The 14,804-nt window shown below is 40.0% G+C and overlaps 1 protein-coding gene and 1 long non-coding RNA gene across 5 annotated transcripts in view; both read right to left on the minus strand.

Annotated features, from left to right (window-relative positions):
• Atg16 (Autophagy-related 16) overlaps positions 1-14,804 on the minus strand; it is a 397,081-nt gene that overhangs the window by 111,545 nt on the left and 270,732 nt on the right. The gene's annotated exons all lie outside the window — the stretch shown is intronic.
• On the minus strand, positions 7,935-13,823 carry LOC145933545 (uncharacterized). Its single transcript, XR_014424887.1, has 3 exons — positions 13,695-13,823; positions 8,409-8,462; positions 7,935-7,993 (listed from the first exon to the last, which is right to left on the minus strand). It is a non-coding gene; the product is annotated as an uncharacterized LOC145933545 (long non-coding RNA).

A 14,804-nucleotide genomic window follows, 5' to 3' on the forward strand; every position in this document is an offset into this window, starting at 1 on the left:
TCCCCCGCCAAATTCTCCGGCCAGTTTAATTAACCAAACGCGATCCTTCTTCTTCTGCTGCCTATATACGAAATTCTTCGCCAAATTGGACCTTCCCTCTTGATTGTTACCCAAGTTGACACGAACCATGTGATTATCCCCCTCCCTCCCCATCTCCCCGCTCCATCCCCTTTCGATCTGCCCCGTCGTCCATCTATCCCGCCTCCGTTAAGTTTGCACAGGTATTCGATCTTCCGAGATCGGAATAAGAGGATCGAGGGCGAAGGTAACCAAGGGGGAAGGACGCGGGGGTTTGTAGGAACAAGCGCGGAGATACGAAGTGGCTCGACGGAGGCGAGAAGAAGCGCTGTACGAAGTATACCGAAGGGGAGACAACGAAAGGGGGTAGGGGAGAGAAGGCGCCCGCATTCCTTCACGCTTATTGGTTTCATCAGATTGCTTTGCTTCTATTAGATGGTGGTGTCTATACGGATACCACGTATCGCCGGCACGTTCTCTAATACCCCGGAGGAACACCAAACAAATGAAACGGCGTGTTCCGTCCTTCGTCCTCCTTACCACCCATCCTCCGTATCCACGATTGTACCGCTCTATCTCTCTTCGCTACGTTCAGGCGGATCGTTCAATACGATTTGTGCAATATAGGGGCGAGAAACCGCACACATACACATATACCAGCGCGTATTGATGTACCCAGACATACGAATTGTTTACACGCTACATTCTCAATACGCGTTCCGATAAGTTTGATGATCCACCGTTCGGAAGCTGCAACGTCGCTTAATTTCATATCATCCGAGAATTTAAACGATACATCCCCAGGAACGATCAAAGCGAACGTCATGTCACCAGAGTGGCAAGAAATCAAGATAAATGATTAACCGGATATAAAGATTTCGGGAGAGAAACGAATTTTACCACGTGGATCAATACCGACAAACTTGGAAACGCAATAAAAGCTGCAATCCCACCACGGAATTCCAGCTGTGTGTACGGGAGTATATATTTTCTTTACCGTTGGGATCGTTCACCATTGACTCGGCTCCGTCTATCGCGAAATAAGTATCGTAAGAGAAGATAGACTCTGAAGACATAAGAAAGTGACGAGAGATAAAAATCAGCAGCGAAAACACAGGCGGGTATATGCATATTACACAATAGTAACCCAAAGCGTACAGAACCTTCCTTCCCCCCCTCCCCCCACACACATACTTAGATACACTTCTGTATACAACATACCCTCTGGCAAATCGAAGACATTTGCTCTTGTTATCGATCACCATTCAACTTCGAGAGTAACGCCGCGGGAAAGGAGTCGATGGTGAATGACATCGGTAGTAAAACCCATCGCGTATCGCCCATTGTATCGTGTTCGCGGTCACTTGCCAGAATATTATCGGGGGAGAAGAAGAAAAAAAAATAATATATATATATATCCGGTTGCTCTCTCGCGCCATCGACGTTCTGCCTGCGCGCCCGAGAAACGAGTAGCCGCGTACAGGCGCAATTATGATGTTATCTCTAACGACGACAAAACGATAATAATCGCGAATGAGAATAGCGCGCGGTCTAAGTGACGCGCGCCGTCGTTAGCGCGCGCGAATCACGCGTGCCGGGACGCATCCGGTTTGCCCCGCGGCGCGTATATGCATTCCTGCGTGTCGCGCCCGTCCAGAATGATGAAATGCATCAAGGCGAGCACCGCTCCCGGCCTTTTTCCTTTTCCCGTTTTCGCCACGAAGACGTTTTTGCTCTCTCTAGTCGGCTCTTTAGTCCCTACGACTTTACCGCCGCTCTTAATTCGCGCGTCTTGCGTGCGGCGCGCGATTGCGCGTTTTACGCTAACGTTTTAGCAGCAAGAGCGGTGTTTCGCAAATCTCACATCGTCGTTTTTTGAGTGATTCCACACCGTCTACCGTTCGTTTGACTCGCGACAACGATAAAACGCGCGTCACGCGTTAGCCGGATTTGTTGAAGATTTCCTCGCGCTTTGTGTCGCCGCCTTTTTATTCTCGCGAATGTCATTAACGCCGTTTAAGCTTGAATTAATCTAGTAGTGATCCCGCTATATATTGAAATATATAGTAAATAGATCGTATATATCATATTTTGCTTCCAGAACAACATAGAGAGAAGGTTTATAAGACTATAATATGATACAAATGTTATCATTAATCGAGTCATTCTCTTAATAAATACATCATACTTCTTTTTTCTCTCTGCAATTTTTCTGTATTATATTTATAACGCAAAATTAATACAAAATTTTCTGGTTTTCCGTGCAGAACACTTTATAATTGTGTCTAGGTGGTACTCATTATCATCCTAATCATGAAGGCAATGCAAGTAAACGACTGTAAGAAACTGTAGAGAAACTTTAACACCTCCGTAAAGTCACGTCTTGTTCAGAATCCAAGGAATACGATATCGCACGTTTCCGCTTGTTGGCAGAAACCGCGAGCAGAATACTTAGCGATAGGATATAACGTCTGGTTAACGGTATAAAAACGTACGTGTGTACGTCTACATTTTCATCTTCCGCAACGGTGACCACTATGAAAACGCGCATGCGATATAAATTTACCGTGATATACCCTCGCTAATTGTACTCTTACAATTTGTGTTTTATGATTCGTTCGACTACATTATGCCTGTATTTATACATTTCCGAGAAGGGACGAAGGGGGGAACGAGGAAGCTATTTTCAGAAGCGCGGTTACGAGCTATACGTATGTATGCGATGTCCCGTTCTTACGCGATGACTGTACGAACATGTTGAACACGTGAGCGTGAGCGGGCATCGCATTGTCCTTTCCACGGTCCTTCATCGGTCTTGTTATCGTGTAGCCACGATTGTAATAAAGCGCGCGTTATTACCATATAATTATGAGTACAGTTGGGCCTATACAAGGCGAGGGACGTCGCGGTTTTTCACGAGGGATATCCCGCGTGTTACATAACGAGATAAATATTTTCTCCTATAACGGGGATACATTAGACGCTCCGGAGGGGGGCTACCACATCGGATCTTCCGCATAACACTCGGTATTATTGCCGTTACGATCGCGTCTCTATCCTCGCACCTTGATCGCAAATTTCCGCCGGCATAGTTTTCCGCTACGGTGACCGTAAAGGACGTCGACACGCGAAAGGAATTTTTGGTGCCAAAGATAAGGGTACGAGGATGGCGTGGAGCGGGAAGTAGGCGGGAGAGAGGCGCGGAAAAATATCGAAACCTATATCGTTAATCAGGCAAAAATTTCCGCGGTTACGCTGGCACGAATGATGAGAGCAACTTTGGGCTAGAGCCAATCTGCCATTGAGGCGCAAATCCGCGGCCAAGAGATCTAGGAACGAGCTGCGGTAACGTTGCATTTTCCCGAGAAAAGACGATAGAGCAGAGATTCCTGCACTTTTATGCAGCATATCCGGAAGAGTCTTTTCCGTCTCGGATTATTTTTCTTTTTTTCTTTTTTTTGTAAGTTTCGTGTTTGTTTCCCTGGCAAAACCGTGAAAAATTGTATTATCGCATTTTTCTTTATCTTCGCGGTTTGTTAATTCTTCCCCCCGTCGTCCTTTTGTCCGTACCCATAATTTTCTGCTTCGTGGCAGAGATGCTGCGCCAAAGCCGCAAAGGGTAAGACCTGTCCGGTCGCGATGCGGCGTGGGTAATGCGATCGCGATTTTCCGCCTTCGATTAGACGGTTCTCTCGTGTCCCGAGCTACGAAGGCAAGAAAGCGCTTCTCTTCTCGTGCACCATCTCTCCTCTGCATGCATCATCCGTCCGGAGGAGAGCCGGCGCGGCGGAGGAGGAAGATCCGCCAAGCCCTTCGTGAAGAAAGTGAAATACGTTACGATCTGTCTTGGGCCCGGCTCTCCTCTTCCGCGGACGATACGTCGTGACTGCTCTCGATAATGGGAATCCTCGCGGTGGGTGGAATATAATACCCGTCGGAGCGAGGGGTGGCGAGGGGAGGGTGGAATGGGAAGGTAACGGGAGCGAAAATGGCGAAGACGAAGGGAGATGGGACCGAGGGACTCTCCTACGAGTCCCGTTATTTCGTAGAGGTTCTTATTTACCTTGCATCCCTTCTCGCTCGTTCAATCTCCACCACGGATGCCGTATATTTTCGGGCGTCGAGCTTGATACCGATCTATCCACTTCGTGATCGAGTGATCGAGCTCTACGGCGAGCCGCCGTGCGTCCGGTGCTGTTCGGGGACACTATTGCGAATAGTTTTTTTGGCTTCATATAAGCATGTGCGATGTACAGCTGTTTCCGATAGACGCGTTCGATACGATAAAGAAAAAATTGATTTTAAAAAATTCAGAAAAAATTGATTTGTATCGATAATATTGTGATTCCGAAAGAATCGGTTATATTTCGGTACAAAAATTTCTGCATGAAAAATTTTTATGTGCGTTTTTATTTGAAACATTTTTTTTTATCAATTCCATCGTAGCTACGCATTGATATATCGTATTGATATGAATACATATAGCAATATGATTTTATTCATTCTAATTATCGCTGTATTAATATATTTTTTGACAACTTTAAGTCATTCTTTTCTATTATTTGAAATTTTTCTCATGTACTTTCTAGAATATAAAATATTTGTATTGCGCGATTTAATGGCAACTATATTCATGTACATGAAAAGTCCCTGTCATAAGCATGCATGAAGAAAATTGATCGTCAACTTGAAGTTTAAAGTGTATGTCAAAGTATGTATCATGTCAAGATTAATAATAGGGGATGATTGAATTTTAAGGATGTGGGGAAGACATGCATATAGATATCGGTAGAATTCCATGGCTGGTGTTGAGAGGTTTGATGTTGTTGTGCGTCGAATAATCAGTTCGAGAAGTAAAGTGGGTCTGCGTATTCGCGTAACCGCGCGAATATGTGTGCGTGGATGCATGCAACGCATAAGGCAATTATGCTAAGAGAATTAGTCTGCACCAGAGAACTATGCCCTCTAGGCTAGATTAGGCATGAGGTTAGACTAGGTATATACTCAAAATACTCGCGCGATACGCGTAACATCAGAATCAGCTGTGCAGCGTCCGTCTCTTGTCAGAATAGCAAAATAATTTTGCGATTTCGAAATAACCTCGGTGACCTGGATAGATGGAGGAGAGCCGGTAAAGTCGACTTGGCTTGGCAAGAACCTCCGCTTCGCGTTGATTTGAAATGCCCGTAAACCACCGCTCCGTGGCTCGAGAAACCTACGCGGCAACTTCCGCCGATCCGCGAATATCCTGAATTTGCAAAGCTCGCCAGCTGCGCGCTAGTTACTAGCCGAATATATATGATCCTTTACCTCTCCTCCTTCCGTTGCTCTTAGTCCAGATATCATGCGCGGCCAAATGCCGAATATTCAGATGAGGATTTGGTCTCTTTGTACCCCCTCGGTCGTTTAGTATGCCAACAATCGTAACAGGAATGGCATGACATATGCGACAATTCGAGACAGCACACAAATATATTATAGGTCAAGATGTGCTTAGTGCAATTTTTATAAATTGCATCGAGAAATTAAATGTTATACTTTCAGTATTTGATTTTTTCGAAACGTAATTAAATTATAAACAATGACAAAATTTATGATATAAATAATTTTCTTTTTTCTTTTTACTTTTTACTTTTTATCTATAAATTATATGCCGTAATTTAATTCTATTTTTTCCTTTAAAATATTATTAAAATTTATTTGCCCTCTGCTTCATCGTTGTTGAATAATGTGACGATAAAAGTCAAGTTTTACATTGTTCATCGCGTTACTCCCGGATATCTAGGGAACAAACTCGCGTCTAAGAGCGTTAAAGTTCATCTCCTTTATCCTCTATATTGAGCCGAGTATAAATTTTACTTTACCGCGCGAAATATCTGTTTTTAACGTAATCTGCGATGTGATAAATTGTGATGAATGCACTTTTTATGAGTCAAGACTTGCCCTCGATAAACATTTATTCTCGCCATGTTAGCGCAACAACAACAAGTATGAGTCTCTATTAAAGACAAGTTCGAAACATTGTATCAGCGGTATAAATCATATTATTTCGTTATGAAATATACAGCAGATGGTGTTTCGGGTCAACTTCCATCGGTTGATCGATGCGGTCCGAGCAACAATATTGTGCAACCGAAGGAGATTGTAAACGAGAAAGGTGGACTAAGGTAAAGTTTAAATGCTAGCGCGAGAACGAGTGAGAGAAGGTGCGGTGCATCCGCAGCAGCTGGTAATCTACTTTGAGAGAGTCTGAAATATAAAACATAAATTTCGAGCAATATCAAAGGCCGGGGCGCGAAAATTTAATACCCCGATAAATTAGCATACTAACGAGAGACACAGAGGGCATCCACTCCCACCAGCTTGGCCTCAGCTGGGTCGATCGAGCAGCTTTTCCTGGTGATGGTAATCGAGCAAAATATTGTGGCAATGGCTGCGGGCACTTTCGCCGAGGTTCTTGACTCTTTAGACTCCTGGTAGGTCCGTCGCAGTGGTATCTCGAGAGATTACCGGACTCTCCTCCCGCTTCTCTTTTCTCTCTTTACTTATCCCTCCATCCGCGTCCCCTCTTTTCCTTATTTTTTTATTCTTTTTATCTCTGAGGATGGGCTAAGCCGCGGAAACCTTGGCGCTTTCGTTACTTGCGGGAGAGGTTGCGGCGAGGAAGAGGGGCGATAGCGAAGGACCGCGGAAGTAGGAGTGCGACGACCGACAGAGAGAAACGAGCAAAAATGCGCGGTCCCGCAGGAAACGGCGGAGAGTTGAGAAGTATAGAGAGACTGGAGGCAAAGGAGTTAAATGCGAAGGAGGGAAGGAGACTGTGAAAAAGAAGAAAGATGAAGCGAGAAGGTCAGCTGTGGCTATCCGATTTCGTGCTACCAAGCCAACTACCACGGCCCAAGTGTGGCTAAAAGTTGGGAGAAACTTCCTAATGTATGTGGGAGAGTCGGTCGGTCGCTGGCTTGCATTCGTTCCTATGACCGGACGGTCCAGGTCGTGACCTGCCAATTCCCCAACTCCCGCTTACATTCCCAAGTCTCTTCAATGAATTTTATCGCTCACCTACTCGCTTCTCCTCGCTTGCGCTCGCATTCGGATGAGTACCGATTTCTCTTGGACTAGAATAAACGCGCGAGTCCGTATCCATATCTCGTTTCGTTTCGTTTCGTTTCCGATACGAACGACCGTATATTCCTATACGCGAAATCCGACTGTTCGGACGCTATCGGGAGCGGGAGAAGCGGCGGCATCGCGAGATAGATAACGCGCGAGGTAATATAGTTGCGAGATATGTATCCGTGCGGATTCTTTCCTTAACATTATCAACCATATTAGATCTACGGACGGTCTACGCCGACACTCAATCTTTCTCTCACTGATGGTGTGATAATATGTATAGAAGATCCGTTAATATACCATCCTGGTTTCGCTTGTTCTTTCCGATGTTGCACGTATATCGTGGAACATAGAATCATATGGCAACTAAACAACATATACAAGAGGGATAACGAATAATTACTTCCCATGGAACTGAAATTATGCACGGTTGATTAAATGTTATAATTCAGATACCTAGCTCGGTCGATTTCATATTTGCATGCATTTCATAAATGTAACATTATAGCATACATATATGTATGTACTCGTATATGTAATGTTTGATGTTAACAAATAATATAGAACGCGAACAATTTAGCGTTTTTACGCGGCACATACTATTCTATAATATTATTCTACGAAATGTAATTCTAACGAAAATGAAAAGTGTGAACAGGAAAAGACCGATGGCACAAGAACCTTTCTTGCGAATCTTTCGGTGATCTACCACTATCCTTGCTATCGAAGAATTCCTTTCTCTCGCTAGGTAATCCACGACCAGGGGAAGAAATTCCTCCTCCCTCTCTCTTTTCTCCCGTTACAGAGAAAAAGATTTCAGATTTTATTTCTTCTCATCTATCTCTCTCTTCTTAGATTTCTTTAATAGATACAATGGAGATATATTTTATTAAAATTATGTTTCTCATTTTTACGGACAGATATTATATAATTTACTGCAAAATGATTAAATTGTTTAGAAATGATATTATTTAGATATTATAGTAAGTTGTATTATCAATTTATAGATTTTCTAACTTTACTTGTAGCAAAGCATTTATTATTTAAAATTTTCGAGACGAATTGAATCAGTTTATTATGAATTCTTGAGCATCAATAAACTAAAAAATACTTGCGATTTATATAAAGTTAGATTACCCTGCAGATTCGTAATTATTATTATTATTATCATTATTTTATATATATTATTTATGCTTCTTGAATTCTATTTTAAGTATTCAGTTTGTGCATACATTAAGTTTACGTATATATGTTAGAAAAACTTGAAAACTTACATATATTGTTTAGTAGTACAGTCCTCATAGTCCACAAAGTTGAAAAGTGCTTACCTGTAACAAATAAATAATCGAAAATTTAGAATAAGAATCATATAACATTCGAAGCAATCATAAAAGATTAATATCTTTTTATATATTACATTCAATTACTTCTTAGAATTTTGTTTATATACATATAACCATATCAAATTACTTGTAGAATATTTTGCGTTGAAAATTTAATGCATGAAGATATTATGAAAAGTAACAAAGTGTTTTATAATCTGCATATTTCTTTAATTTATATTTCTCAACTCTGGTGAGAGCGGTTAAAGCAGGTTAATTTATATGAAATTGAAGATTTATCCTTGCACACATATTCAGGAATTTTGAATGAATTTTTAACTTGCAAAAAATCTCTGTAAACTTTTCTAAATATTAAATATAAAATAAATACGCATACTTCGTTCTATCTAGGTGCGATTTATTTGACGAAGCAACGCCCTTCAAACGATGCAGTTGAAAATGTACACGAAATATTTTGCAAGTAATGCTGCAAATAGCCTTAGCTGGTAGGATTAAATGAACCGAGGTGACAGGGAGAAAGATAAACAAGCCGAAGAGACACGGGAAAGAGTCTGTTTGTCGATGTCAAAAATCAACACAAATTGAAATCAGTGATGGTCCTACCTCGTGTTGACTGTAGAAAATCGAACTTTTACTTTTTGATATTTGCGAAAATTACGGATTTGCTGCTGCTGTATTTTTTTCAAATTGGACTAAATCTACATAAATTTACGCTTCACAAAATCCACAACGTACCGCTAAGCGTGTGTAATCATCGCTTTATAAAAAATATAAAATATTTCAATAAAATGATTCCTTTTTTATAATTATTTATAATTTATTTTTGATAATTCCATTTTTTCTGTTTAAAAAAAATGTACACTGAAAAAAAAAATTTGTTAACTTGACTAAACCTTTCAACTAAATATTATTTTGTTAATTGAACATATAGAAATATTTAAATTAAATATAACATATTAAATTTAACAAAACGTATATTTGACTCAAGTACTAATATATGTTCAATTAACAAAATAATAATTTAGTTGAAAGGTTTAGTCAAGTTAACAAATTTTTTTTTTCAGTGTAGGGAAAAAAAGAGATAATTGAATGTTTTATCAGAGTTTGTAATATTTAAAAAATCAATTGCGGTGGTTAAGAAAAATACTAGTAAGCTGTTACGCAGAATACCTACGCAAATCTCACATCGGATAAGTATAAAGCAATTATTTTGACGTAATTATATCAGAATGTCGGTATGTCGATCATAATACGGCTAAAATGCTATCTCGGGAATAGAAGAGGGTTATTGGTTTAGGGAAAGGGGAGAAGCTTGCTTCGTCATCCCGCAGTAATTCCCGAAACCCCGAGTCCCTTGTCGACCTCGAGCTCCCTGTTTCCTCTCCAGTGAGCAGAGTCAATTAGAGAGTCGACTGGAGATTTTCAATCTCCAGTCAAGGTTACGGCACTATGTAAGCGGAATGTGTGGAACAAGTGGAGGGATCCGGAATGTAACAAAAACATTGGATTGTAAATCAAATCGCATTCTGACAGAGGCGTTCGTCTCTATAATGCGTATTTCTAATGGCTCATCTGCGTTTCTTCCGTTACGTGTAGGTATGCTCCGAGAATCTAAATAAATTATCATTACACTACTTCGTCTAGCTCTCGACTGAAAACTTTGCGTGGTACGCATGGAATTAATCGCTTAATGTGGAGGAAAAATTTTGCGTCAATAATTCAAAGATAATATATACCCTTAGTATTTGTCTAATATTCCAGCCGACCAATAATTTCCAATAAGTACCTTTTCATATAAGATATATTACGAATCGTTGTAACATTACATCTTGCACGTTATAGAATATCGTTTTCTACGATCAAACTCTCTTCTCCATTTAAATAAACGTACGCATATATCATTAGTATATATTCAACAGCATATATTCATAGTCATTAAAGTTTGTGTAACTTTTTCAACGTCCTCCCCATTTCGTAAATCACATATTTTCTCTAAATCTCATAAAATAATACGATATGATAATTAAATGAACGAAATATGATGGAATTAAATTTTCATTAATAACACATTGCGCATTACTGCCGATATTTTATCGGAGCGTATACGGCGCAAGAATTTAAATGATATTATCCGTGTAGGCAATCAATTAGCAAAATGTGGTTCCGATATATATGTATCTATATTCCTTATCGCACGCGATCTCACGACACGTGATTACAGGAGCCATTAATTTCTTATTAATCTCCCCGGAGCGCGCGAAGTGTATCGAATATAATTTTCTCGATGAAGCCCGTGTCGCGTAAGAAACAAATTAAATTACACGAATGCATCCGACGACCACAATTATTTTTATCATGTTCCAGAAATGAAAACTTCTTTTTGCCTATCGGATTTATCGACCTCGTGAGTAAATGCGGCAAACATTGACTTATCCGCGAAAAGTAATTCGCAAAGAGAGTAGGAACTGAGAACGATAATTGCCCTCGTATTTTCATCAAAAGATCGTGGCGATCTTTATGGTACACGAGCGCCGTCGTGATTAATTTAAAAAAAAAAAAAAAGTAAATCAGCAAAGTGGCCCCAATTAAAACCTGTAAAGGGTATATCGATAGGAGGAGTTTTCGCGGCTTCGCGGTTATGACTTTGGGACCCGATTAGACTCTTCTACGCTTCGATTTCTAATCTGGCGTAATGTCGCCCGTAATTAATACAAGTTGCAATCCCGCGGCGGCGGTATTCCGGTTTTGCGCCGGACAAGATATTAGTTGCGCGGTAGTTGCGATACTCGCGCAACGGCCTGCACGTAGATAGAGATCGGCATTAGATAGGCTGCCTAGTCTTCTCGGTATCTGCTTTACTACTCCCGCTACTACCTATCCTTTCCATTTCCTGTTACAGTTAATGGAAATTCAGAAACGTATGTTTCCTAATCTAAGCAATTTTGCCGTTCAAATAAGCTCCTTCGTGGCTGTTGCAAACCTAATAGCCGAGCGCATTCGCGATTCTGCACGTATATAAAGGTAGGCATATCCATCGAGCGAATATCCTCGCACTCTTCGTTTATTCTTTTGGAATAAATGATAAAGGGTCGATATTCGTATAAACGACATACGAATACGAATTATCGAATGATTGCAATCGCTATTCGTTTGTATTCTTCGACAGTTTGCGTAGATCCATCTTAATGCTCGCGTGCATACGTGTAATGCGTGGCTGACGGGATTAAGTAAAGCTTACGCACAATCAGTGATGACGCGAAACGTTATTGGAATGCGTTTACGCTTTACATGTTGAGCGCTTCGCGTCCGTTAATCTGGCATCCCTCCTACAAATCAAATTCAGATGCATGGCACAATTAGGTATTGATTTAATGTTAATTACTTGCGTTAATAGAAACAATAAATTTGTTTTTATATCAAGTAGCAAAAAATTATATTAAAAAGGAGAATGCTCTGATTATTTTTTGAAAAACATTTTTAATGAGAATCGTAATAAAACAAATATATGCCAGAATTAATTTTTATAATTAACATTTTTAACGTTATTGCAAATAGATTTAAAAAATATTTTATAAGTGTAACACAAAATACTATAACTATATAACAATGAAATAATCAAAAAATTAACAATATTAGCTTGATATAAAATTTATAAAGTTTCGAATTTATTGCTCGCAAAAGTACATTTAAATAAGTTAATTTAACGAATATGAAACGTTCCAACATTCATGTCGATGCAAAAGTAAATTACATTAGTGCAAATTAAATACTACTCCTTCAATTTTAATTAGTATGTTTCCTGAATTATTTTTCTCAAGATATATCAATGCCGAATTTATTGCTCAACGCTCAATTCAAAAAAGTTGTTAAATTAGCACTCTTCTGATTAATATCAATTTGCTCCTAATTGGTACGAAGCATAAATTTGAGAATTAGAGCAACAAATTAGCAATAAATTACCGTTGAATTATGGCATACATCCGAATTTATCATGATGGAGATGTCAGAAACAGAGGTGACTGCTATTCGGTTCAGAATATTTGATGTTGCATGTAATTTTTTACACAGTTCTTTCACGTAACACCGAAGCGCTATTGGCGACCGAGGTCGATTCCTCGATGAGCATAAATATGGATTGAGCTCAATTATGATTTAATTAGAGCATTTTTAAGCTACTATTTGCGGCGTACACAGCATAGCGATAAATTTTAATTCCTTTCCTAATTAGTTATCCCATAACGGATGCCATAAATTGTGCACGTTTAACGAAAGGTTCGCAAGAAAACTCATAGATTGTGAGAATTAATCAAATTGCTAATAAAGTTGCACGATGTTTCGCAGTGAGTGATTATTATTGATCATCAGATTATATTGAAGTTATTTCATACAATGAATCTCATTTGATTATGTATCAGAGATTTTTCAAAATAATATGACTATGATGCATAATTACTTCTCACGTATTTTTATTCGAAGAAAATCTTTTTTTTTTTTTTTTTTTTTTTTTCTCAGCAAAGAATTATATTACACAATGTGAACTTGATAATTTTTCATAAAATATTTGACTCGCTCTCTTGTTACCGAAATAGTTGACATTTTCAAGAGATTATTTAATATAAATCAACAATTTCAAAAGAGCACGATCTAAATTGTATCTTAACTACATAAATTGATATGTAATGCAGAGACTATATCTCTAGTGGTTTAATAGTTGCACAAAGTGCTTTCATTGATTGTACAATACGCGCTCTCGTAATTGCCCCAAGGACAGGCGATATCAGAAATCTTTAACCGAAAATTGAAACAACGGTCGCGTTATTGTCTTCTCGATAAAACGCAGACTTGGAAGCAATCGCGATCCGATCGAGCCATCTATCTAACACATGGCGAGATTTCGCTACATATTTATGGTTCTTCAATACTTGTTATTTTTCTTGTTCCAACTTTTTATTCGCGCAGCGGTGGTCTATCTCTTGAACCGCGTGATTGGTAAGGCTATTTCTTGATGGTTAGTGGCACGAAACGCGCTTAAAGCGAGATAGCGGATTTAGAAGAGATGAAAGAGGGAGGAGGTAGAAAAAAAGAGAAGAATCGGCAGCAAAATAACGTCGCTGTTCTAACTGCGGTACGAATTGTCATCGCGTTTCCGCGTATTTCTTACTATCCGCGTTTCTATATGAGTCCTTTATCCTCGATGACGACGCGAGTCATACGTACGTGATACCGTTACAGGTCCTTTCTTCCTCTTTCCAACACTCATCTTCTCTTTCATCACTATTCCGACAATGAACAACAGTCGTGGCGAAGTTGCAGGAATACGTTGGAAGCGTGTCCCATTGATCTATGACCATGGGCGTGCGTCGTCTCGACCACCATGGTTTTTCGCGACGTACACGTGTGCGCGACCAAGCGTGTATCATAATACCTCGACATCGCTCGTGCAGCTGCAGGTGCATGCAGAAAGCGAGCCCGGTAGAGCGCTTCCTACCAGAACCAGCGCGTAGAGTACGCGCGGGAGATACGTCTACCTTGCTTATTACGACATTACTCGCGCTCAACGTCCCTCGCGCTATGATTATGCTCGAAAGAGAGAGAGACAGAGAGAGAGAGTGTGTGTGTGTGAGAGAGAGAGAGAGAGGAAAGAGGTGAGAGAGAGAAAGAGAGAGAAAGACCCACTTCTGCAACGCACGGTCGCAATTCCGAGGTGTATTTTAATTTATGCTCCGCGGCGTGAGCGCGTCCCTTTATTCCCTTCCGGCGAATTTACGGCGCACGCTGCGTAGTAAATGAACGTTTTACGTTTAATGTAATTAGCGTGCGTGGCGCGTAAATGGCCGCGCGGAAAACTGGGATAGAATGACTGCGCCAAGTTCAACGACATGCATGTGTCGTTTCTCAGAATTAAGAAAAAGCGCTTGATATTGAAAAGAATTGTGGAATGGAGGGGAATTGAGTTTCTCTCTGGAAACATGAAATTCTTTTTGCAATTCAATCATCTCTCTACAATATATGCTATTTATATGTTGCGCTTCTGTATGTCGCTTTATCTGATAGAAATGTCGTGCGAATATCAGTAGATAATTGGTTGAAGTGAGTGACTTTTAATTTACCGTGCCATTCACACCTTGCAAATCCCGTTTATGCATTCCGTTATCGCATAATTATTATCATTATCTTAAAGCGTGATGTTTTGCAGATTTATAGATTGTAAAGTTGCATTGATGTTCTAATATATATTCGTTAGCAATTACTACTACATATATATAGCGAAGTTCTGACAAGCACGTATGCCACATATTGCAACAGGTATTTTAATGGTTTTGATGA

Source organism: Prenolepis imparis, unplaced genomic scaffold (assembly GCF_030444845.1).
Source record: "Prenolepis imparis isolate NDT839.2.m4 unplaced genomic scaffold, iyPreImpa1.0 SCAF_3, whole genome shotgun sequence".
Classification (NCBI taxonomy): domain Eukaryota; kingdom Metazoa; phylum Arthropoda; class Insecta; order Hymenoptera; family Formicidae; genus Prenolepis; species Prenolepis imparis.